We start from the raw sequence: 27,049 nt of genomic DNA, 5'->3' as shown, positions 1-27,049 counted from the left end.
CCCACAGACATTCCTTCTGCTTCCTGTCCCCTCTCACATACAGCAGGCAGGGACCATGCCTGCAAACGGTCACAGGTCTGTGGCTATTAAAAATGCATAAATTAAAAGTGTTAGAGCTTGGAGGACGGCTCGGGCAGATTTGGGCATCGGGAGAGGAAATATCTGGTTGGGTGCTTTGTTCACATCGTGGTGAGATGCCAGATCGTTCTCTGAACGCAATCTTCACTCCTTGCGAAACGTGTTGCAGATATGTCCCATGTGGAAGAAGACAGCGCTAAGTTGAGGGCTGCTTTCTTTCCTACCCCTCTCTAACCTTTCCTGCTTAACTCACCCTCCAGGAAACTGTGCGAGACTTACTATGGAGGGGAGGGGCCAGGAAATCACCAAAATTTGAGCTTTTGCTCCTTCTTTCCAAGACTTCCCGGTCCTGCTTTCACTGTTGTTAGAATAAGGGCATGATTCATTCTTTTGGATGTTACCAAATAGAACTCATTAAAATAAGTTGTTTGCCCCAAGGAAACTGATCCTGCGACATTACTGGGCTGTCTTTTGTTTGAAGATGATTGGATTTGGGGATTTGGTTTTCTCCCCCTTTGGTTTCTCATTTTCAAGCTTTATCATATTTCTGAGCCTTGGCAGGAGTCAAATGAACTCAAGAAAGCCTGGCAGCTTTCCTAAAGAATTCAGACACTCCCTTACTTCATTCTGATGTGCAAAGTGATGTTTAGTACAGAATCACGTTGACTCTGGCCCTGCTGTTAATGTTAAGTTACTTACCAAAGAATTGTTTTTCTTGAATTGAACACGCAGAAAGGAGTAGAATACGAGCTCACTCTTCCCCAAACTGCCTTTGCAGCAGGAATGTTCAGTGAGATTTAATAATCATACATTAATCTTGAGTGTGGCTGCTGCCTGCAGCCCTTCTGTGAACAGGGCCCCTCATCCCCAAGTTGTAAACCACAGAGTTTCAGCGTTCCCTTGAGGAGCACCTGGGCTCTCTGACTTTGGTCTTAAAATTCTTTCTTTTCAAGGAGCATCTCAAAATGATTCATTTGTTCATCACCAGTGTGCTTCAAGAAAAAGGTCCTCAGTTCATCACCCCATGTCATCCTCGGAGTAAAGTGGACCCCCTTGTCTTTTCCCACTTCCAAGGCAGGAACCCTTTAACCAAGGCAGGCTGCTTAAATAAAAGATTGTGATAATTAAATCTAAAGATGACATCTTTAACATCTGTGAAAGATGGCAATAATTAAATCTCCCCTATCTAACTGAAATGGAATGTTTTGAAGCTTAACAGTTGTGTAATTCTAAATTAATTCCCTTTTAAAAGAAATGTTTTCTGGGTACTATTTTTTGAGGAGGGTGAATCTAGGGATCTTTTTTTTTTTTTTTTTTTGGAACTAAGGAAAATAATAAGTATTTCAGCAAACTCTGGAAAATACAGTTTTTCTAACAACTCTAAATCTATACATGGTTAATATATAAGAAATTATTCATCAAAGAAAAAAGAAAAGGCTCAATTATGGTATTACTTATTGGTTGCAAAAAAATGAGAACTTGTAAGGTAGCGGCGACATTTTAACCAAATGCAGTGAACTTGAAATTCTCTCCACTACAGAAGACATTTTTATCAGACATTCAAACTGGTTAATTTTTATTTTAAAGTCACTTTGGTAGCATGTTTAACTTTAGCCTCTGTTCTTCAACAATGGAAACCAATAAACAATGATCATCAGCAAAGAGAAGCCGGTGACCAAGTGTTATTACCAATAATTAAGTAAGGGTAAATACAATGAAACGTTCGTAGTTTAATAAAGAGCAGAAAATTACCCTCCCTCCTTTATGATGTGTGTGTTTTTGGTTTTTAATCCTTATGCTGCTGTAACAAATTTCTCAGTGGTTTAAAACACCAGCAATTTATTCTTTCATAGTTCTTGAAGCTAGAAGTCTGAAATCGGTATTTAGGCCAAAATCAAGGTGCCAGAGAGGCCACGCTCCCTCCAGAGGCTGCAGGGGAGAGTCCCTTCCTTGCCTCCTCCCATTCCAGTAGTGGCCAGACTTGCGGCCGCATATCTCTGGTCTCTGTCTCTGTGGTCAGTCACATCGCCTCTTCCTCCTCTGGGTGTCTGGGCACTTGGTAGCTTCCTGTTATTCACATGCCATTTTAGAATGTTTTATATAGTCTATCTTCCAAAATATTTCTGACCGGATACACTTCTAAAATTTTTTTCTACTGAATAAACACTAAACCACTGATTCATTTTTACATTCTCACCTTCGCTGTTGCATTTCTGATTTTTTTTAAGTCTATAATGAGACTTTCTGTACCTTTACCAACTTTCTGTACCTTGAGTTTTCTGAAAATGTGGAACCACAGACTCTGAGCCCCTTTAAATACAAAGCCACTGATGCAGAGGTAATGTAGCGAATCAGCTGGTCTCCCACCGAGCCGGGAAGGCCCTGCTCCAGCCTTTCCTGTCTCAGGGGCGTCAGTCCACCAAGCCCACCCACCTCCCTCCCCAGGAGTCACTGTGCCTCGCGTCTAGGGTCACCAGAGCCACTGAAGTGAGGCTGGCACGTCACTGAGCAGAGGGGCAAGGCCCGTAGCAGACAAGCCTCCCTCCCTAACATCAAAAGTATTTTCCTTTTGTTAATGTTTATTATGCTTGCAGTACTTCTGTATTCTGTTTACTTCCCTGACTTGCATCAGACGTTAGGGCAGTATTTGAAGTTCCCAGTCCCCTGTCTTCTTCACTGTCTTCTGTTCTGAAGCTAATCAAGCATCCTTCCTGGCTCCAGACCCCGCGCTCATCTGTGGGAGGCCGGCTCGCTGTATTCCTGTACTCCAGCCGAGTTTGAACTCTTGGCCCAGTAGATAAATTCCTCCGTGTATAAATTCAGATCAAAGTCCGAGTCTTTGCGTTTACATTTATCTTGGTGAACTTTTTTTTTTAAACTTACGTGTTTTGTTTTGCTCTTTTTAAAATGTAGTTTGATCACCTCTTTTTCTAAGAGATTGCAGGATTTAACAGGGGCAGAAAGTCTTAATATCCTTTGAGGGAAAACAATAAAGCTTTAACAATAATAAGCAATTCCAGACCCACTCACTTCCATTCTTGTCCTAAATGCGTTTTTCAGACCTCCCTTTCTGTGCTGTGCCTACTGTAAAAGAGACACTGAAATCAAGGGCCACAGGATTCCTAATCTGGAATCCTAGATCTTCTCACTGGACAGGATCCTGGAAACAGTAGATCCCAAATTTGGAAGTCATGGAATTTCTGCCACCATCCCCGAGCAAATCTTTAAGGAAATTCGACTGCTGCCTGCCGGGTCCATGCTGACTCCGTCCAGAGGGATGCAGGATTCCCAGTGTCCATGAGTAAACAGATTCGAAGCAATCATCCCAGCCTTGTCTCACGAACAGAATCACTTATCTGCTCTTGAATTTTCTTTTGGTCTCCAGCTTTATCCCTGTGATATATTAACAGTTTGACACCAGAGGAAAAAGCTGTTCCTAAACCACTGAAGCATTTTTTCTGTTTTTCAGGCTCCACAAACACAAACTCCTTGCCTTTTGGCTGCATTTGGAGAGGAAAGTGAATTTGAAATATGCTGTTACGCAATGCTGGAGAAATGGTGAGATAGGCCAAAGATTTACTCTCCTTTCAAGATGAATTCTGTTTGCAACAGAGTATAGAATTCAGTAAAAGGACCTCCACTAAGTCTGAAAGAAACTAATTTATTTTCTGTTTCTGCAGAGTTTACATTATTTCCCATTGCTTACACTTTAGAATGTTTATTTTATGGGGACTGAGGGATTAAAAGAGTGTGAACTCAAAGGTAACATTTTCCACTATGGAGTTTTCTGTTTTGTCTTTGAACTGAAAATAAACATGTATGTAGAAAACCCACCAGCGAGTTTTCAGCGCCAGCTGAAACCCTTTGCTCTCTAGAGGTAGCTGTTCATGGTGGGGTTGTTACCTGACACCGATTTCCTGGAAAATTGTGAATGCCACCAGAGCTTTATAAACATAACAAGGGAAAAATAACACAGAGAGAGAGAGAGAAATATCTGGTCAATTGTGAAATCTTCTGACGACTGGAGAGTTGTAATAGCCTTTGGAACGAAGTGCATTTTATATCCAGAACTACTTTTCAGCCCCAGTGTTTATATCACTTACCTAAAAATTAATGGGTTTATGCTGGTTTCTTCCACCAATAAATGAATCTCAATAACCATTAAGCTTTCGCAGACCCATAGGGCAGGAGAAGTGACTCTTAAAGGTCAGGTGGTTGGCAAATGTTTTTCCATTTGTCCAGCCCTGAAATTATAGTTAAGCATAAAGAATGTTCTATGCTCTGTTCCCCTCTCCCGGGAGTTCCTGACCCTCTCTTGTTTCCATTTTTTCCTACAATAATATAAAATTATATAAAAGTTGACAAAACCAAGGATTCAGAAACAAACAAGAAGTGATTGTCCTCTAAGCAGTATAAGGAAAATAGTCACCGTAAATGTCTTAAGTGTCCCCCAGGCACATCCTGCAGAAGTCCTTGCCGTCAGACTCTGCGTGTTCTTACTCTGCGCCCTCCAGTGACCCTGCTCATTAGCCGCTCTGCCACAGTGTATCTTTATGCACAATTTCATTTGTTCCAAAACATGGTTTAATAGCTCAGAAGCCTCCCTACGCCAAGACTATCTGCCCCAAGAATAATTTCGCTTGGTGTTGGTGAAGTGTCACGGTCCCATCGTCTCCCTGCCCCTTATTTGGGAATGTGCCTCTCCAAGAATATGGTGAACTGGTATCTCCGATCTAGAAATCTATCTGCAGATTATGAGGGTCCACGGTGAATTTGTTCTCTGTATAACGTGCTCAGTGAGCAGCCTTTCTCGTGAATTGGTCTTTAAGCAGTTACCTCCTGCTTATTATTTTCCTCTGCCATTTAAAGTTTCATTTTGTATTTTTGAAAATGTTTTAGGAAAAAAGTATTTTACAGACCAAGGGCTTTAGGCCAGATACTTCTTTTCCTTACCTGCTTTCACCAGGCAACTCACCACTGTACCCCCAAAAAAGGAGGAAAAATAGAAGCATCCCAAACAGATGTGGGACAGGTTTTCAACACTCACACTGAAGGACCTATAATCCAGGAGCGGCTGGGCACTGCACGCTGCTTTCCCATCGTGTGAGCTCATGTGAACTCCTCGATGTCATAACTCAGGTTCTGATGGATTTGTTTTCTCTTGTGCACTAACCCTACGAGGATACCCTCCTGCTGAGTGATGATCAGTCTCCACTGAGAAGAAAGCTCTTTGGCAGGTTAATTAATGGGCTTATCAACTCATGATGACTTGAGGCATTCATGGGCAGGAGATGGTGTTATTTTAGAAAAGAGCAGGTTACCTAACGTCTCTTCTGAGGCCAACGAATGAGAGAAAAAAGAAAAAAAATAAATATCACATAACCTTTGGCATGGTGGGTTTTCACTAGAAATCTTCCCAAGAATGGTAGATCCTGATTTCTGTCTGCCTCTGTAACTGACATGTAAGAAACCAGTAACAAACCAGACGTGGTGTGGGCCCTGCTGGCCCACTGTGGCACCCAGACGTGTGGCCTTGCTCCCTCTCTGCTCCGGGTCCTGCAGCTGCAATACCTGCAAAGGTTAAGACCCAGACTGGAAGGAACCTCTGAAAGCCGCCAGAGGAACACGCCGTGGGGATTAACTGAAAACAAGAAAGAGGTGACGGGGCACTCAGGAAAGTAGAAGCAGCAAGGCAACTAGGCAACCCAGGCATCACTGTTCTTTTCATTCTTCTATTTCCGGGGTTAATCTCTGTCTTACCTAGAATGTGCTGACTCCATTAAAGCAGCACTTGAGTGTTCTTCACAACAGATATTCAAAGAGAATCCTCCCATCTAACATTACCCAGGGATTGTTTTCTTTCCCCCTTAATGGAAGTACTGGGGATTGAACCCAGGCCCTCATGCATACCAAGCATGCACTCTGCCCCTGAGCCATACCCCCACCCACCTGTGGGATTGATTTTTAACATAATTTACACGTGCCAATAAATAAAATGATGCATGAAGCTTACTTATTCCAGAAAAGTCCACATACACATAGGTACACATATTTAGACACACAGAGCACATATCCGTTGCTTTTGTAAAAAGTAGTAAGTGCACTTTTATAGCGTTTATTAGAAACTAATAACCCATACCCACTGAGAAAGTTGAGCATTGTGGGCAGAGCCATTGGTTAGCAACCAGATCCTCACTGGTTCCTTAAACGCTAACACAGCCATGAACAGAGACGCCCCCAAAAAGATCTTACACCTTTGAGCAAGGGAGAGTGGACTAAAATCCAGGAGACTGAACTTGGGGAAAAAACTACATCTTTGTGTTCACAAACCTCAAACTGTGATGAAGCATTTCCTTCGGTTAAGAATGTCAGCACGAACCACAGCAGTGTTCCCAGTACCTGTGTCTGTCGCGGTAGGACTCACTGGTCTAATATTACAGTCCGGTTTCTGCAGATACGCACAGTGGCATTTATGCTCATCACAGTAGCACATCGTGCAACAGCATGACAGTTATTAGATGTGCCACTATCTTGCTATTTCATGTCGCGAGCCACATACATTGCTGTAACCAAATTTGATTGCCCTTTTCAATATTTTAATAATTGCACTTCACTATTGTTGGTCTGTGTTAAAATCGTACATGGCATTTAAAAACATTCTGAGAAGAGGTACATGGACTTCACCTAACTGTTAAACGGATCTACAGCGCAAAAATGGTGATGACCCCCGGGGACTAGATGAAATTCTAACCCCTAGATCCAGTGGCTGTGTTTTGCTGCCCTTGGATGTTAATACGTCTGCATCGGTGCTCCAGGCTGTCCCTAAAGGTCCCTGCTCCAGGGCTCCTGGTCTGTATCTGAGATTCTTGTTCTGGGAGTAGCCCAGGCAGCACCTGTCCCTGGAGCCCTCCCAAGCCTCAGATGAGACAAAAGAAGCTCTGGAAACTGTAGAGTGATGTGTCAATGTACAACTTGGTCGACACCCCACCCATTCCCCAGGCCAGCTCATGAGCTCCCACCCACCCTGCTTTGGGGTCAAACCTCCACACATGGCTGTACACGCTGCTCCTGGCAGCTAAGTCTCCACCTGACCTGGTCCCCTCACAGCTCATATGGGCTCAGCTTGCGTCCTAGCTCTGGGGACTATGGGTTCAGGGCAACCTAATGCCATTTCCACAAAACTACAGGTTTTACTGTATGGTTTTCCTGATGAGGGAATCATACCATTGTTGAGTTATATTGTTTAATTCACTAACTTGTTCATTCATTTATTTATTCTACGAACACGCATCGGGCAACTACCAAGTGTGAAGCAGAGTGTTTTAAGAAGAAAAGTTACCATACAAGTTCCATGACTGAAGGGACCGTGTCAGGGTGTTCTCCACTGTATCTCCAACCCAGAGAATAGGGGATGGGAAGGTAGATAGTAAGTAGGTATTTTCTGGTGAATTCATTCACCTATTCATTGGGTGTGTGTCATCCCATGTGTGGCTGGTGTTGCAAGTGGGTGCAGTCTTGTTGGGTGGAGACCCTGCTCTTTAATCTGAGGGGTCAAGGCTACTTCTGCAAAGTGAACATCAGAATTGAATTGCGTCACAGGTCATCTAGTTGGTGTCGGAAGGTACACCAAGGGAGGATTTTGTAAGCAAAAGATTATAGTTCATGTCGTGAAAACTACTAAGATACATAAATACCAAAAGTTTCAGAAATCATGGGGCAGATTTCATGGCCTACAACATGTCCCAGGTGAATTACCCACAGATTCCATGTCACACTTTGAGAACAACTCTTTTTTTTTTTTTAAATCTCTTTTATTGAAGTATAGTTAATTTGCAACATTGTGTTAGTTTCTGGTGTACAGCATAGTGATTCAGTTATACATATATATATATTCTTTTTCATTATAGGTAATTATAAGCTATTGAGTATAGATCCCTGTGCTATACATTAGGACCTTGTTCTTTATCTATTTTATATATAGTAGTTTGTATCTGCAAATGCCAGACTCCTAGTTTATCCCTCCCCACCCCCTTTCCCCTTTGGTAACCATAAGTTTGTTTTCTATGTGACTCTATTTCTGTTTTGTAAATAAGTTCATTTGATCATTTTTTAGATTCCACATACAAGTGATATCATGATATTTGTCTTTCTCTGACTTACTTCATTTAATATGATCATCTCTAAGTCCATCCATGTTGCTGCAAATAGCATTATTTCATTCTTTTTTATGGCTAAGTATATATATATATATGGAATATGTGTGTATGTATATATACATAGAATATATATGTATGCATATATCCACTCATCTGTCGATGGACATTTAGGTTACTTCCATGTCTTGGCTATTGTAATAGTGCTACGAACATTGGGGTGCATCTATTTTTTTGAATTAGGTCTTTTCAGGATATATGCCCAGGGATGATATTGCTGGATCATATGGTAACTCCTATTTTCAGTTTTCTATGGAATCTCCATACTGTTCTCCATATTGGCTTCACCAAACTGCATTCCCACCAACAGTGTTAAGAGATTTTCTCAACATCCTCTTCAATATTTATTGTTTGTGGACTTTCTAATGATGGCCATTCTGACCAGTGTGAAGTGATACCTCACTGTGGTTTTGATTTGCATTTCTTTGATAATTAGCGATGTTAAGCATCTTCTCATGTACCTGTTGGCTATCTGCATGTATTCTTTGGAGAAGAGAACAACTCTTAAAGGAAGGCATTCATTTTTAGATTGAGCTATATTGGTCAGCTCAAATCAGAAGATTTGATTTGGTTTCAAGCTCTTATCCATCAAGAGATGGGCAAGATTTCTGCTAGAGCCGTATATTTCCTGAGAGCAAGCCAGTGTCCATAGACCTGGGCAGACACGATCAGTCACTGGAGATGAGAAAGAGCTAAACAGCCATGTCCCCTCCTGAAAGGCCAGGGTCCCCCTCCTTGGCAGCTGTTTGTGGGATGCTATCTAAAGTTGCACAATGTTCTGAACTTGAGTGAAAACAACCATAGATTCAGGGGATTGTCCAAAGAACCATTCTTAGTGATGACTGCCGGGCCTTCCTTCAGGTCTCAGTAAGACGGTTGATTCTAGGACAGAAGGTGGATGTCATGAACCGAAAAGGATGGGGAAAGTACTTCACAAAAATGGAGTAGGGCCATGTAGTTGAGCTTTCATCATGAGACAAAAGAGAATGAAATTCCTCACCCTACCACCTTCCTCTGATCTCAGCCTCATCAGTATGTGTTGTCTTCCTAGATAATCTAATGCTCTCCCTTTGTGCTGCCTAAGCTCTGGGGCAGGCATCCTCCCCGGGTCTGAAGTGTGGCCACCTAACCCAGCATGGCTTTCCTGAGTCTGAGGCTACCACAGACACGTCATGGAGCAGCACCGTGACTGACGATGGCCAGTGTATTCAAGTTAAGCTAAATCCATGTGAGCTAGCTGAGCAAAGAAATCCTCTCTGGGCAATTAATAGCCAGCTCCCAAGCATTCAGGAGAGCTTTACTGATAGGTTTTAGAACCGTGATTTTGTCATTGTTTGAGCTGGTCTCAGGACCACCTGCATTAGAATTACCTGAGATTCTTATTAAACACGCAGCTTCCCATCTCCACCGAGACCTAGTAAATTTGACTCTGTAATGGATCCAGAGAATCTGTATTTTAACAATTCACTAAATTATTCTCCTCTATCCTACGTTCAAGAATTAACTGGGGCTAAAAAAACAAAACCAGAATTAACTGGGGCTGAGGTACAGCTCAGTGGTAGAGTGCCTGCCTAGCATGCACGAGGTCCTGGGTTCAATCCCCAGTACCGCCATTAAAAAATTAATAAGCCTAATTACCTCCACTCCAACAAATTTTTTTAAATACATAAAAAATAAAAATAAAAGAAGAATCAACCTCAACTCCACTTTTGTATCACCATTGTGCCTAGCATAATGCTTAACACATAGAAGATGCTAGACAAAGATTTTTTAAAAGGCTGAATAAACGTTCATAGCAGCCCCTCTCCTGGCCTGCTGTGGCCCCACCTGCATGTTATGCATCACGGTTACAGCGCTCTCAATTCCTGCTACCCCTTCATGGCTAAGGAATTGAGTTTTTTTTTTTTAGGGTATTTCTCCCTCCCTTCCTCAGCTGTGGCTTCTCCAGGCTCCCTAGCCTCCCAAGTTTAATCCTTAAAGCATCTCAGCAGCCACAGACCTATTAGGATGGGTCAGTGGACAACAAAGAAATGTATGAGGCCAGTCAAGTTCAGGATCCCTCATTCCAGAATCGTGTCTAATAATCCAGGATGGGTTGAGTTGGGTGTCTACCCAGGCAAGGTCTCACTCAAGGCTCTATGGATTAACCAGGATGATCAAGGTTGGGGAGGGGTGCCAGTGAAATGAAGCCACTGCGAGGGTCCTGGTAGGAGGGGTCATCCATGGGGTGTGGCTTTCCACCCGTCTGCCTGGGGGAGTTTATACCCATGCTTTTGAGTTTGTTGTCATAAAATCACACTCAGTGGTAAGGCTCTCCTTTCTAGCACCTTGGGTTTGCATTTAAGTCTCCTGAAATGCTTTGAAAATACAAACTTTCAAATAGGTTGTCAATCGTATTTCATCCCACGATTGCAGTGAGACTCAAGGCAGGTTTGTCTTGAAAACAACCCATGCCTCGTCCCTTTTGGCAGGGCAGAGCTCAGAGAAGAGCGATGTAATTGCCCAGACTGAGTCTGAGGTTAGAGTGTTTATGTAACAAATCCGCTAAACTTAAATATTTCTTGTGGTGTGGTCAGGGCCGCAAACCTTTGCCCAGGCTCACTACCATGAATGTCATCTGTTTACTCAACCCTGTGTGGGCATCTCTGTTTACGTGAAAGGACCCTGCTAGCTTAAAGCCAGTTAATATGTTCAATCATACATCATGTTGCTTACGTATTTTATAATAAGGATTGCAGAGACAATTTTTCAAAGCAGTCAGACCGCTTACATTTGTGCGTGCCCTGATGAGCAGACATATTGAATGAATGTTCACTTGGCAAAATCTTAACAACTAAGGAATTTTTCTTCCCCAGATAATTACAAGAGGCCTAATAATGTTCCTCCAAGCCAGCCTTCTGATTCCCTTCCCCCTTGATAGAGACAACATGTACCAGACAAACAGCTGAGACAGACAGCCCGAAGGGACTGGAGAGGCTCTCCCGGGGCCAGATCAAGCCAACTATATGAGAAGTGATGCTTTCCAACTTCATCATGGAGCTGGGAGCCAAAGGATGTTTCAAGGGCCAGGGGAGAAGGTGCTGAATAACGCCCCCACTCTTTCCAAGGCATTTTATACTGCGGCTTCATTACTGAGTTTGAAACGTGAATTCCCAGAATATCAGGCATCCCTAGACTCAAATGTGAGTGCAGAAAGGCACTCCAAAGCCAAATGTAAATTATTTTTAAATTATTCATGCCACCTATTCGCCATTAGAACAGATAATTGAGCTAACTGTAAATATGTACAAACAGAAGTGACAGAAACAAACATCCACAACAAACTACAGATGAACAGAAAAATCCACTTAAGTGCTGAATAATTAGGGTGGAGGGAAGCCAAGGAAGGTGGGAGGCCATAGTTCTGGAGTGATGAGTGAGTTGGGACTAAACTGGAAATAGCCAGCAAGATGGGAGCTGGTTCCAAGAAGAGGAGGGCTGGGACTTGGCAGAGAGGAAGGGGGAGTGGTAGGGGCTAAGAAGCTAAACTCGTGCAGGGAAGTACAGATGAGCAGTGGGTTCTGGTTTCTGACAAGTCTGAACTAAGCGAGGCAAAAATGACAGATGGAGCCCCAGCCAACAGGAAAAAAAAAAGAGAAAGAAAGTCCGCTCGATAGGAGATGTTTGAGGTCCTCCTGGAACCTTGGGACACAGCGCAAGGAAATACATTCCATCTGCAGCATTCCACCCCAGGACTGGCCCCCTAATCTGCAGAGTGAGCTAGGGGTAAAAATTTTCTTAGAAACAACACTCTCCTGTAACGGCTAGCAATTTGGGAGCAAGAATGTGTTAAACGGCAAAAGGCTTGGGGCTCCCCTATTTTAAAAAAAATAGAGTTCAAAGTAGCTAGTTAGAACATGCAGGTTTTAAGAGTAGAAAAATGTGATGCTGTCCCCGCAAAAGGCTCTGGGTCACCACCAGAGTGTGGTCCGAAGCAAACACGTGGAGGTAAATGACAGAGAAACTGTGTTCAAACACGAATGAAGTCAGCAGGCAACCTGAGAATTAAAGCCCAAAATTAGCTGGCAGTATTTATCATTCCTAAAGGAGAAATCCAGCACGAGAAGTTCAGTTCTTAGCAGATACTGAAGCAGGAACAGAGCTTTAAGCAAATGTCCCTCCTCCATACAGACACCTGACAGTTGCTGGCAGTTCCCAGACGGAGCCAGGTCAACTGCCAGGTGAGGACTGAGAGTGATGGAGACCAGCCTGGTGGGGAGGATAAGGAAGAGTCTAGAGGAAGCCTCACAGCAACCCAGGTAACAACAGGCACAGGAAATAAGCAAGTGAAGGCCAGGGTCAATCTACATAAGTTGCAGAGAGGCTGTCTCCTACTTGTGTGAGAAGACAGTAACTTTACCACAGAGCTGGTGCCCTGTCTTTCACGGTCAGCAACCTCTCCAGACCAGGGCTTCCATCTCAGTGTGACCCAAGGGGGCAAGTGTCCTAGGAGGCAAAGATTTCTCCCCACCGTGTGACCAAGTCCCACCCCCATGCCAAGGATGGATGTGTAGGGGGGGGTCAACATTTGTGCAAAACTACAAATTCCACACAAACACCGAGTAGACATCCCAGGTGCTGACCCTGGTCCGAGACCTGAGTTATGGTATCAAAACAGAGAGAGATTAATGGTAAAGTCGGTATCATTTCCACCCAGATGTTTTTAGGATAATCGTGTTTAAAATTCTGTTGTCTTATGGAATTGTCTCTGAATCAGTGTCCCTGGAGATGAACAGCATCTTTTATCCAGTATTCGATTAAACTTAAGAAACATTTTTCAGGGTTATGTACTTATCGTACACTCGGCTCTGACCCCTGGCTGTAGGCAGACGCAGCCAGGATGAGTAAGGACTTCCCCCGGCACAAGTAGGCAAGCATGCTACGGAAATGTAATGTGCGACAGATGGATGATTCCTTATCATTATTACTGATAGCATTATTTCTATTCCTGCTGTCAAAAATCCAGAAACCACTAAATGAAAAAACATCAGATCAACAAAACAGTAATAGCAAGAGTTTATTTTTTGCACATAAGAACAGTTCTCAAACTGGGTGCTTTAAAACCAACATTGGAATGAAGCTCAGAGGTCTATGTTACAGGACAACTTACATAGTGAAAATTCAGAGACTGTGTATTCTTTACAATGATTGGTTACAATAGTGAAGTTTTTCCTAATGATAGGGCATTGGTTAAAAGTGGTTTTCTTACGCCAATTTTGGAAAACAGTGTAACTTTCACTTATGATTTTCAAAGGCATTTACAAGAAGTGACTCAAGCTAATGTCACTAAATAATCTAAATTAGGCTTCACTTACATGGCTTAACAATTTTGTCTGCTCAGGAAATAGTCAAATCTTGTCTTCATTCCATATTTTACTTTAACATTGCTTAGTGGCCAACAGTAGTAACTGTTCAATAATTTTTTCATCGAATGAATGAATCAACCAATTCATTATTAACAGGGACAGTACAGCTGCCAAAGATGGCAGGAGGAAAGGGGACAAAGAGAGAATCCCTGAGCCAGGTGCTGTCGGGGAAGGTGCGCCTGAGGCTTGCCCTGAAGGTTAACAGGAAGTGTCAGTGAAGGATGGGTACGCTCACACCTCACATTAGCTGAAGCACATCCATAGTCAACAGTAATGCAGGATAAATAATGTACAAGGTTAAAGGAATAAGACATTTAGGAGGGTGAGTGTACAGCGGTAGAGCACATGCTTAGCATGCACAAGGTCCTGGGTTCAATCCCCAGTACCTCCACTTAAAAAAAAAAAAAAAAAAAAGTCATTTTCCTTAAAGACTTCCTCCATCTGCTTAAAAACAGTTGACCCTTGAACAACACGGGTCTGAATTGTGCGAGTCCACTTACATGTGGATCTTTTTCCATAGCAAATGCTATAGTACTACGTGATTGGGGGTTGGTTGAATCCATGGATGAAGAATCAGACATGGAAGAACCACATATGTGAAGCGCCGGCTGTAAGTTACGCAGGAATTATGACCGCGCAGAAGGTTAGCGCCCTTAACCCCCGCCACAGTGCTCAAGGGTCAACTGTACTGTGTCTAGGTTGAGACTTGCAAGCCTGAGGGGTAGAATCCAGTAACATGCTGGAGTCTGAACCATGGGAAAGAGGAGTTGGAGGGAGCTCTGTGAAACCCACCAGAGGTTGCCAGGAGCTGGGAGTACACGTGCCACCAGGGCCTCCGAGGGCAGAAAAACACCACACGTGGAGCAGACCCCCAAGGAAGGAGTCCTACCTGCCCCCTGAGACCTCACCTCTTAGACACAAAGCCCACAGACAAGGACCAACTTGAGGGCCAGGCCTGGGTTCCCAGGGAAATCCCCTTCCCCTGAGGCAGCCACTCCAGAACAATCTCGTCCTCCTCTGCCACCCAAGGCGCCCTTAGAAAAAGACTGGAGAGAAAACACACTCACTGGGATGCTTTATGAGTGAATTTAATCCAATATCACATATTTACCCATTTGTTGAGGGTATTTCTATTTGAACATGACCTGGTGGGGGCTGTTCCCCCAGACAGTGAAGCATCAGAATGGCCATGATTTCAGCTGTGTCTCTGCCGCACTCAGCCTGGCTCCCCAGAGACCCATTCCCCCCACCCACACGCTGAGTCATTGCAAGCAGTAAAAATGCTTTGAACTGAGCAAAAGAACAAAGCTCTACCGTGATATTTCAAAGGAAACAGAGGAATTTGAGGAGCCATCAGCCATCCTGGTTTCACCAAGATTACTCTTAGTGACCTTCAGCAGTGGGACCCAGGGTTTTCATAACAACTCTGCTTTCTCAAACTCCAGATCACCTGCAGCTCCAAACTGCCTCTTCTCTGATTCATGTGCAGACTTTGAGTGGCCAAGGAGTAACTTCAGGCAGAAATCAGTGTTCCTGCTCCCAACCGGTCTCTACCTAAGCCAGTGTCTCAGAAGCGCCTCCTCCTTCCTTCGGGTTCTACCTGCCTGGAACAGTACCCTCTTTCGGCCAGACCCCTGGCCTCCCAGGTTTAAAGTCTCCTCCCCAGGCTCAGTGTTGCCCTACAAAACTGCTGATGGCAGACGGGGCCAGTTTTTCCAGCCTGTCTTTCAAACATCATCTTAAGAACAGAGACTCTATCTTTGGAATATAACCACAGAGTCACTCTAATAAGGCTGAATTTTAAATACAGTTTTTGTAACAATCCAATTATTTCTTAACTCTGTGTTATCAAATTAAAAATACATTGTCAAGAATATTCTTGCCATTCTAAACCACAAATGGGATGGTTTTGTTTGGTTTCTTATCAAAGCAATGAAATTTAATCCATGCAATTGCAGAGAATCTCTCTTTTTAAACTTGTTTATTTCCACAGCAAAAAAGAATTCCTCATAAAGTTAAATATAGAATTATCATATGACTCAGCCATTCCATTCCTAGGTATATGCCCAAAGAATTGAAAACAAGGACTCAAATATATACACCAAGTTCATAGCAGCATTGTCCACAATAGCCAAAGGGTGGAAGCAATCCAAGTATCCGTCAACAAATGAATGGGTAAACCAAATGTGGCACATACATACAAATGCATGACATTCTGACACACGCTACAACATAGATGGACCTTGAAAACAACATGCCGAGGGAAATAAGCCAGACATAATAGGACACATAGTGTATGATTCCTTTTGTATGAAATTGCTAGAAGAGGCAAATCCACAGAGACAAAAAGTGGGTTGAAGGTTAACAGGGACTGGAGGCTGTTACTTAATTGGTACAGAGTTTCTATTTGGGTGATGAAAATGTTTGGAATGAGATAGTGGGGACAGTTACGGAATACTATGCATGTAATTATTATCATTGAATTGTACACTTTAAAATGGTTCAAGTAATCAGTGGTATGTATATTTTAGCACAAAAAATTTTTTAAATCAGGCTTTTTATTAGTATGAAGTTTTTGGCTACTGGATCAATTATAAATATTATTGGCTTGTATTTAAAATCTCTGTAGTGACATTTATTCCCAGCATAAAACTCCAGTTTTCGATGTCTTTAAAACTTAGCCAGCACGTGACCAGCATGCACTGTCTGGGAGCAGAGGCTGAGCCACAGCAGCCCAGCCTTGTCGCCAGCTCTCCGCTTCCTGCCTGTGTGACCCAGCCAGTCACCTGTCCTCCCAAAGCCTGAGTTTCCACTTCATGTGATAACGACATTAATTATTTCATGGGGTTGTTGTAAGGATAAAATGTGTTGTAAGTGTTATGAGCTTAGTACCGTGCTGGCACAAAGTAAGTGCTCATAGTTAAGCTATTATTCTTATTTTTATTCAATTGACAGAACTTAGGGGTTTTTTTTAAATTGATTGAGATTAAAAGAGGGAAAATGATTAAGAAGCACTAATCATTCCGAGGAGAGGAACCATACAGCATGGCTCAAAGGCGTGTGACGAAACTCAGTCCTGGAAGTTAAGAAAGGGCATGAAGCTTTCCTGAACATTCCACCATCTGAGCCTGCTGGTGGCAACTTGGGGAGTCATTCTCAGGAGTCTTCAGCCTGATTCCGGGGAAGCCTCTGGTCCCAGCAGCTGTGAAGCACAGCTGTGGGCAAATGGATACAGTGTCTTTTGCTTTTATAATTCTGTTTGCTCTGATCACTGGCACTGTGTTGGTTTATGCTCCTGGGGTGCATCACCAGTTCAGGCACCCGGACCTTCTGTTTCCCTTAGCCCTCCAGCCTCTAAACAACCTTCCCACTCCAGACCCCAGCGACATACAGGCAGGTGTCTGAAATGGCCACTGAGTTGGTCTGGGGATTAACATCCACTTTGAAGGTGTCAGAGGAGGGAGCCTGGGGCAGGGGAACAACAGCTCTCCCGTCATAAACAGACTCCTCAGCCTTCGCAGCTTTGGTTTCCCAGGAGCCCAGCGGGCAGGAGTTTGGATTCGAGATGTAAAGATAACAGAGTTGACAGCTTGGAGGTCATGGTGTCCTGATTGCTCTCCTCCGTGTGAGTTGCTGTTGCTGGTTGGAGGCTGGTATTTCCCTCTCTGTGTTGTGTAGCACCGGCCCTTTCCTGGGAAGAGAGAGCACATTTTTTGCTCCCCTTAGTCACCACCACTTTGGCATCAGTACAGAACACTTCATGTAAGGGACCACAGTGCCTGAAGAATCTTGGGAATTTGTTGGGGGCGGGGGCTTGTGGGGACAGGGGGTGGCTGTAAAGATTGGAGCCCGGGAGAGTCTAGGGGCCCCTCTCCAGCCCCCAGGGACAGAGAGCAGGAAACAGAAAGCTCCCACAGCCCCAGAATGAACGAAGAATTCCTAAGTAAAAGTGACCCAAAATAATGCGGTGTTCTACTAACAGCTGAAGGTGTAGAAGAGAACTTGTGAGATTTTTAAGTCATAACTGTATGTTAGGATACCCTGGAAGTTCATTTTCTCAATGCAAAGTTGTTTGTTTCTGATTCAAAAGTACATTAACGGTTGTTTAATGGCTATAGACTTTCAGTTTGGGAAGATGGAAGAAGTTCTGGAGGTGGAAGGTGGTGAATGTTGGACAGTTTGATTATATTTCATACGACAGAACTGTACACTTAAAACGGAGTGAAGTAGTAAATTTCATGTTACGTATATTTTGCCACATCAAAATCCATTTTTCTGTATTCAAAATCTTTTAATAACCTTTAATGAAAAAGAATATGAAAACAAATATGTGTATATATATGCATCACTGCGACATTATGCTGTACACCAGAAACTGGCACATTGTAACTAACTATACTTCAATTAAAAAAATTTTAAGTGCTTTTATTACTAGACACCTACAAACCTTTTCATTCATTGAATACAAATTTATCTCCTTGTTTTTATCCATTTTATCTCTGCGGCTTAGGCAAGCTCTGGTTCTGATGACTAGATTCTACTCTAACTAGTTATGTGACCTTGAACAGGTCATTTCACCTTTCCGGTCTTCAGCTGCCTCACATGTAACAGGAGAAATTTGAAAAGAATTGTCTGCTTACAGCCCTGATGGTCAAGGATTAGCATTTATTGAAAGTGTGCCATGTACCAGGCTTTCTGCTACACATTTTATCCGCATGACCTCATTTAATCCTCACAAAGATCCCATGAGGCTGGTATAATTATCCTCATCTGACAGAGAGGAATCAGAGGCTTAGAAGTTTCAGTGACTTGTCCACTTTCAGCAAGCAAGTGGGAGGAGAGGGACTGGGGCTTAGGTCCATGGGACCCCTGAGCCCAGGCTCTCAGCTGCTGTTCAGTCCTGCAGCAGGACAGACGTCAGAGCCAACCCACCACGAATCTCTCTCCCTGGAAAAACCATTAGCCAGAAAATAAGACCTACATCCAGCCAGGAGCTGGTTTTGCTGTGCTTTCTTATTCCTCTCGCGACAATGCTGCCGTCTCCTGGGGGATGGAGGGCTGAGGGCACAGGCAGGAAGCGGGACGGGCAAGCTGGCCAGCCTGCTGGCTCCTGCAAAGTCAGGTCTTCACAGTAAGTTTCATTATTTTGCCCTAAACCAATTGAAAGCTCCCCAAATTAGATACACCCTTATTCCAGCATTACTTTTAGATTATGCTTCCTCCTGTTCTCCACAACTAATCCAACCAAGAGTTGGTTGCCTGAGAATCCGGGCTCTGAAGCAGACACCAGCTAACTCCCAGCTAAGCAATGAAGATTCACTGGCCTTCAAATATTCTCTAAGTCTGTTTTAACAAGGACCTACTGTAGAGCATAGGGAACTATGTTCAGTTTCTTGTAATAAACTATAATGGAAAAGAATCTGAAAATATATATATATGTATAAGTGAATCGCTTTTGCTGTACACCTGAAACTAATATAAATCAACTACACTTCAATAAAAAAATAAAAATTTTTTAATGTAAAAAAATAAGTGTTTAAGACTATTTTAAAAAACCAAATATTCTTTAAGTCTGTTTTAACCATGATTTGTTTTGTCCCCCTCAACCACAGCATTAATTAGGGCTCTTGGCGAGAAGCACTTTGGGCATGTCCGTGTGTTGCCAGTGACCCTCAGCCAGAGAAACAGGAAAACAAAGCAAGAAAAGGCAGCAACAGTACAAATGAGCATTGGCTGCTTGCGGGATATTGCAAAACCATGGAGTATTTGCATGCATTTGTTGACTAAAATCATTGAAAATCAACCTAGGAATTAGATAACAACAACAACAACAAATCATTGGAACATCCGTGCAGTGACGCTGTGTAGACATTAAGAGTGAGTCAGATCTCTAACAGGGAGAAGCACTGTCTAAATCAACGGACATACGAAGCTTAGGAAGTTGAAGCCAAGTTGAGCAATCATCCTTGCAGACATGGGGACAGATCTGAAAACAGTAAGAAGATCCTTAAACAAGAAGCAACCAAAGCCACAACAAACAACCCAGAGAAAGAATCACATAGGACACCATAGAGGAGCAACTCAGGTGCTAATAACAGGCATCTCAACCCAACCATGACTTGCTCCTCAGCACCCCAGTGACTAAGGCTGCTCTCCAGCACTCAGTGAGGGGGAGCTCCACTGACCAGTGTTTGTGTTCTGGTATATTTATTTGCTCTTAAGATACTAAACACACACACACACACACACACACACCCCTCATTTCTTGGGATTCAAATATTCTCTTTTTTTTTCCTATAAAGTCCATAATTTAAAACGCCGTTGGTGATACTTTTATGTAGAGATTTTAGCATTAGATACTAACTACCAATAACCAAAATCTGTTACCTGGTGTGAGTAAAACCCAGTAAGTAGCACTATATGAGTTAGTTATGGCCACATAACAAATTAACCCAAACCTTAGTGACTTAAAGCAAGTTATTAGTTATTGTTTCTCATAGTTTCTGTAGGCCAGGCATGTGGGTCACAGAGGGAATACAGTTTTGTCTCTGCTCCACAAGGACTGGGGCCTCAGCTGGAAGGCTTGCAGTGTGAAAGCTGGAATCATCTGAGGGCTCGTTGACTCTCACGTGTGAAAATTGATGCTGGCTGTCAGCTGAGGGCTTGACTGGGACATTGGTTAGAACTTCCACACATGGCTTCTCCATGCAGCCTGGGCCTCCTCACAGTGTGGCAGCTGGGATCCAAGGGCAAGCATCCCCAAAGAGAGAACCAGGAGAAGCTGTGTCCTTACTATGATCTAATCTGGAAATCACACAGGTTTGCTTCCACCATACTCCATTGATCAAGGTGGTCACAAGCCCCCACCCAGACCGAAGTGGAAAGAACATAGACTCACATCTCAATGGGATGGACATCAGCCACACAGGAAGAAGAGCATTTAGAGAGGGATAGGTGTGTAGGTGTGGCCATCTTTGGAAAAATACAACCTACCCTTACAGAATTCTGCTTTAAAGCTGATTTCTGTAGGAAAATGCTCCATGGTGCAAACATTTCATGTACAAGAAAGTCTTAGGTGGATCCTAACAGACAAAGTTGGAACATTCGGTGTCTGGTGACATGGTAGGAGATAGGGTTAGGAAGGTACATTAGAGCCAGATGACAGAGAGTCCTAAAGGACACATTGAAAGTGTGCTCTTTATTCCAGGGACACTGAGGGACCACGGGAGTATCTGCAGCAAAGATTGCCCTCATGGCCCTGGAGAGGATGGATTAGAGAAAGGGAGACCAATTGGGAGCTCACTAAAGTGGTCCAGGTGAGACACGTCAGGAATCTGGACAGTGACATTTATCTACATCTCTGAGCCGCCAGCCTATACCATTGGTCCAGTTTGCTCCTCTCTAGTTTTAAATTCAGCAAAGACCCCAAATAATTTCAGCATCTACTATTAATAGGTTACAGGTCTTAAAGACTTACCTTTGATATATAGTTTTGTATTTGTAATCATCCACATATAACATAAAGCAGCTTGCCTTAAAATTATATCTACTTATCACATGGCAATGAAATTTTATAAAACATTGATTTTGCTTATAAACCCCACAAACTTCCTCCTACAGCTTCTTCTTGGATTTGTTTTTAGTGTAGTACTTGAATTCATTACTCAAGTTCCCTGTGTCCTCCTTTTCTGACTTTGCTTACCCTTAGCATAAGCCAAAATCACTGAGCAAATTATGTCCCTGGCTCTCTAGAAACTTTGACTGCTGGCTGAACTATGATTCAGCAGTTCTAGGGGTCCATCGGGTCGGGGGAGGGGCAGGGACATGTCACAGACATCTCTAAAAATCTGATGACAATTTACAGGGAGTACAGGCTCCCCCAGGTGAGCTTGTGCTATGAGACGGGAAATAGCTTTGGGGTGCTGGCCTGAATCCACAGGGTCATACGAATCAGCTGGCAGTTGACACCCAAATTAGGTCCGAGTGGTGATGGGTACTCCAGCCCCTGCAATGAAGGCGCCATCTGACTTGAGGCAGTCACTCTTCTCTTTGAACTTGGGTTTCTCAAGATGAGAATGATAATGAAGACACTTACCCTCTGGAAACAGTGTCCTGATGTTCTGGCCATCTGCTTCGGAATCTGTGTTCACTTATGTGCACATTCAAGACAAGTGTAACCTGTCTTTTCAACCAATTCTGCTGAGGCTGCTTTTATAACTCTGACTGGTAGTTTCGTTTACTCTTCGATTGCTTTATTTAAACTCAAATCTAGTTATATAAACACACCTCAGCACAATTTATAGGCTGGCGATCCTTTGTATCATAGCTGGCTTGTTTTTCTTCTTGAAACAAACTCTCGAGTCTACACTTTGTCAGGTTGATACATGAGTTTGGGGACTGTTTATACCGAAACCATACACACATTCCAGAAATGTGCCTTGTTACTGATCTGAAATAAAGATGATGAGCTTTTGACTTGTAAAGAGACACTCAAGAAATCGTTTGAAGTGCACACTCTGATCTATTACTAAGAGGCACAAAGAGTTGCTCAAAACTTGCTCTGCTGCTTTGTGAAGAGGCGGGAGTTAGGGAGAGAGCAACTTTAGATCAATATGGGAGAGAACGTGCTGATGATACAAACTTTTCCACAATGAACGGGGCTGGGAATCTCTAATGAGAGACTTTCTTCACAGGGGAAATAAATGCTTAAGCAGAGCTGACTGAGCATCTTCAAGAAATGGTAGGAAAGGATTCAGTCAACCAACAGGAAAGAAGATGGCTTTGGACGTCCCTTTCAATTCAAATATCCTATCTTAAATTTCTCCAATAAGCCTTTGAGAATGAAGACAGGATTGTGTTAATGACTCAGTCCTAAGCACAGATCTTTGCACCCAGTGAATGTGGCGATCCTACTGTGAGTGGGGGTGACATAGGGGTTCATGTATATAATGATACACTGGGTGTTTTAATGCCAAGCGAGGAGACCTAAAAAACACATTTCTGAGCTTTCAAAACACAGACAAATTGTACTCAATAAGTAAATATCTGTGACTTTTCCTTTCCAGGGCTGAGAAAACAAAGCTGGAAGTGGCACAGTTTACTTCGGCAGCCTGTCAGAGACGCCACACTGCTGGGACAGGGATTTCAGTAAAGGCCAAGCCTAAAGCAGTGAGGAGGGAAGGGGCGTTCTTGGTCCCTTTGGAAGTGACTGACCTTCACAGCATGCTGACCATCAGACTAGTGCTGGGGTACACGAGATGCAAATCAGTCCCTGAAGCGCGATGGTACATATTCATTACAAATAAGCCTGAATATCATTACCTGGTCTCTTCAGAACCTCACGTGAAAGCCAATCCTAGGGCTCTGGGTAGAGGGATTTTTGAAGGAATAAAGTACTAGTTTTTCCACTGAGGTTGCTGAGTTAGTTGGAAGTAAGCCTGGAGCTGCCAGGGTACCACCTAGAGATGGACATCTTGAGAATGAAGCCAACAGGAGAGAAAGGAGAGTTAAAGACAGAGAAAGGGACCATATTCTGATGACAGCCTGGACTCAACCAGGACTACTAAAGCTGTTCCATCTCTGAGCCAATAAAATTCTTTACTTTACACCCATTTGAGTTAAATTTCTATCACTTACTATCTCAAGAGACTTAGGGAATCAGAGCAAAAACCAAGCAATAATGTTGCTCTATGAAGAGCTCAGTCCTTTCCCCCACTGTGGCACATGCCCAGGTGTCTGTCTGGGCTGCCTTGAACAGGACCAATGAGAAAGTTTCAACTTGGTGATCACTTTGAGACTTTCTGATTCAAGTCTTAAACCTTTATTGTCTGAGCTTCAGAGATGCAATTATATTTTTAAAAAATACTATTTGCTTTTCAATAGCAAAGACTCATGAGTCATTGGGTCTGAGTAGTGATTTTGGAAATATGAGTGGTTTAGCAAGTGAGTCCCAATGCATGCTTGAGGATTCATATATATATATGAATATATTTGTCTTTAAAAAATAATGCTCATTTTGACTTGATTTTTTGCATTTGTTGAAATAAAGCAGGTTTGCATGATCTCAAGCGGATTGGGTTTGGGCCTGGGCTATGCATTTCTTTATCCTGTGCTAGCTCATGCTCTTTGTTCTAAGTTTATGATGAAGTGTGGAAATCTTAAGAAAATTATCTCATGCTGAGGTCTAGGGGAAGCAGTTGGCCATAGTGAACATTTGGAAGTTTGTTTCCTCTGAAGGATTATGAAGTTTCTAAATTCACTTTACTAAATATATATATATTTAATTTGCATCCAATTAGAGAAAAGAGCTGGGTAGAGGCTGGAGCATGCGATATTAATTCATTAATTCCGGGGTCTGAGTGGGAGATTATACACAGCCATCACCCAGAAGAATGCATTTAAATCGCTCTAATCTACAAATTGGAGCCAGTGCTCTGTAGTTTGAAAGCTTGTAAATGTTTCCTTTACAACTTATTTCCTGTAACATTCAGAATTATAGTGCTAACGTGGTCCCACTTTTTAGAAGCAGAGGAGTGACTGGTATTACATTTTAGAAAGCTCATCTTGATGCTGCCCTGAGGATGCACTAGGAGAGCAGACGAGGCAGGAAGACTGGGTTTATGACAGACCAGTCAAGAAGTGACAAGGTGGTGACCCAGGAGAGTGGGAAGGGGTAAGTAACTAAGAAACTTTGTTTAGTAGGATGCTTGGTAGGGGGTTGAAAAGACATGTTTACCCAGACCTGTGCATGTGATCTTATTTGCAAAAGGGGTCTTTGCAGATGGGTTAAGGATCTTGACATGACATCATCCTGGATTAACCAGTTCCATCTGTCCATTTGGCAACCACTCATCACAAGGCCAATGATATTAACTGTATTTTCTTATTTTCTGCCCTATTGATAATCTGGCTTTTGGAGGCCTTACAGACCCAGGAGAGACTGTCCTTCTCCTAGCAGAAGCTAACTCCTAAAGATAATAAAGAAGGTTGCTCAGGGGCACACTTTTCATAAGCAAACCAACCAATCCTGAGTCTACAGCCCCCACCACCTCCTTATTTTACTCTCACACACTAAGCCATATTTCCCCTGCCCTAAAACATGCTGGGGCCAGGTGCCAGGCAACTAGAGACCCACCCCTCTAACCCAAAGCCTATGAGAATTATTCAAAGTCGCCAGTCCTAAAAGGTTTACCCTGCCCTGCCTTTGCTGCGGAAACTCCAGTGAAGACTGGGGCCTAGAATTTCCTCTCCTGCTTTCCATTCCTGCTACTGCCTCCTGACCAATCTGGTGCTCCCCATGTGGCCCTGTGTGGCATGGAGCCCCTTTCTCTTGGGAAACTGTAAGTAATAAATTTCTTTTTTCAGTGGCATTGACCAACTGTGTCATCACTCCCGTCTCCATAGATAAAAATTCTGCAAGTCCAAAAAAGAGTTGGCCCTAAATCCAATGATAGCTGTCCTCCTAGGAGACAGAAGGGGAGAAGACAGAGAGATACACACAGAGGACAAGGCCACGTGAAGAAGGAAGCAGAGATGGAAGTTGTGCTGCCACAGCCACAGAGTGCTGAGATCCACCAGCAGGAGGGATCTTTGGAGGGAGCATGGCCCCACCAACAACTCGCTTTCAGGCTTCTTCTGGTCTCTAGAACCATGAGAGAATAAATTCCTGTTGTTTTAAACCACCAAGTGTATCATTTGTTGCAGGGGCCACAGGAAAATAATACAGCACCTACCAAGAGACACGTCCAGAAATCACTTTTCGTTTTTTCTTGTCGTAAAGGAGAGGTGTTGAGACAGGAGGGAAGGGGGCAGGGCACAATCACGGAAGGAATGACCCAGCCGTTGAGAACAGGACAAACTGTTCAGGACAAGATGGCAGACGATCCGATTTCCAGGGGACCTGAGCCTCATGGCACAGCCGCAGGTGCCATGACAGTTCCTAGGCTGACCATAAAAGGGCAAAAAAGGGTGAGGCTCACACTCTGTCTGTGGAGTGTGTAACCACTTTTACTTTAAACTAAACCCCCGACACCTCTCCATCTCTCTCCTCACCTTTTGAGATGGCCCAGATCGGATCTGCCTATGGAGTGTGTATCTCGCTAAATAAACTTAAGCTCTTGAATTCTTTCCTGTGTGAGACAAGAACCTACTCTCCGGGAACAGTATGACCATCAGTGTTAGAGACGAAAAATCACCACCTTGAAGCAGTTTTATCTTATTCTGGAAAGAATTACTAAAAACAAAAGTTTCTCCCACTGACCTGGAAGAAGAATGTAATAAAAATTTTTGTAGGGGAAGAGAAGTAGATTTAAAATGCTTCTCTTCTTTAGGACTAGAAAGAGGCAGGGATGCAGTTACTGGGAAAGATAGGGCCATGATGGACATTGTGAGGGTCCAGCTGAGGTTTAAAAAATTTTTTTAAACAATAATAATAGCTAAAATTAATTGAGCTGCTACTATTTGCCAAACATTTTGTTCATCACTTTTTGGCATTATCTCATTCCATCCATCCAATAACTTTTTAAAGGCTTTTTGTAACTTGCTTTATTCATTTAAGAATATACCATGGCTATCTCCAGTTTAGCAAATGGAACTCTAATTAATTTTAAAAGGCTGAATAACATTCCATAGTGCACTACACCATAATTTATTCTGTTGTTCCCCAACTGATGGATGTTAAGATTGTTATCATTTTTTTTTTGCTATTATAAACATTAGTCCACTCTTACTCATGACTAGACAAGCAAACATTCAAAATAAAATATTAGGAAAATAAATCCAGCAGTGTTTTTAAAAGATAATACATCATGATCCAGTAGAATTTATTCCAGGAAGGCAAGGACAGTTAAATATTAACATAATTTATTATATTAACAAATTTCAACTTTAAAACTATATGATTATCTCTCTCTTTTAGGGTGGGTCAGGGGGACTCTGTGTTGTACTTCTACAAAATAGCAAAGGGAGATGCCTGTCCAGGCGAATAGTGGTCTAAGTTTTGAATAATTCTTTGATCCTCAAAGTTGATAGATAAAAGCATTTTTTTTTCTGGCATCTTCGCCGTCCTTCCAATAATCTTATGAGTGCTGTTATTGTCCCCATTTTATTGATGAGAAGCATGAAGTGATACTTGTACACCCAGATGAATAAATTTTCCAGCTGTGCTGATCAGTCAGGTGTAGGAAAAAAGCAGGTGGGAGGGAGGACTGATTCACAGCTGTGCCTCTGTTGGCTGAGAGGCAGGAAAAGGACAAGGGATTTAAAAAAATTTAAGGGTTTATTCATTTACTCAACAAATTGTGCAAATTTGTCCAAAATTTAAAAATTAGTTCAAAGGAGGACTCAAGATCTAAA

At 42.9% G+C, this 27,049-nt stretch overlaps 1 protein-coding gene and 1 non-coding gene across 7 annotated transcripts in view; one reads left to right on the top strand and one right to left on the bottom strand.

Annotated features, from left to right (window-relative positions):
• The window catches only part of MTHFD1L (methylenetetrahydrofolate dehydrogenase (NADP+ dependent) 1 like), a 188,443-nt gene extending 163,041 nt beyond the window's left edge, over positions 1–25,402 (top strand). Inside the window, exons 28-33 of one of the 6 annotated variants that reach the window (XR_012508535.1) lie at positions 3,548–3,636; positions 19,309–19,897; positions 20,904–21,012; positions 22,762–22,980; positions 24,219–24,368; positions 25,100–25,402. The gene's annotated coding sequence lies outside the window, so the exon portion shown is untranslated. Of the gene's footprint in view, positions 1–3,547; positions 3,912–19,308; positions 19,898–20,903; positions 21,013–22,761; positions 22,981–24,218; positions 24,369–25,099 lie in introns of those variants that run through there. The other 5 variants (XR_012508533.1, XR_012508534.1, XR_012508536.1 and 2 more) reach the window with 5 other exon arrangements.
• TRNAT-GGU (transfer RNA threonine (anticodon GGU)) lies at positions 5,950–6,021 on the bottom strand. The gene has a single exon. It is a non-coding gene; the product is annotated as a tRNA-Thr (tRNA).
• Positions 25,403–27,049: the final 1,647 nt, after the last annotated feature.

Source organism: Camelus bactrianus, chromosome 8 (assembly GCF_048773025.1).
Source record: "Camelus bactrianus isolate YW-2024 breed Bactrian camel chromosome 8, ASM4877302v1, whole genome shotgun sequence".
Lineage (NCBI taxonomy): Eukaryota > Metazoa > Chordata > Mammalia > Artiodactyla > Camelidae > Camelus > Camelus bactrianus.
This window is presented reverse-complemented; position numbering and strand designations above follow the sequence as displayed.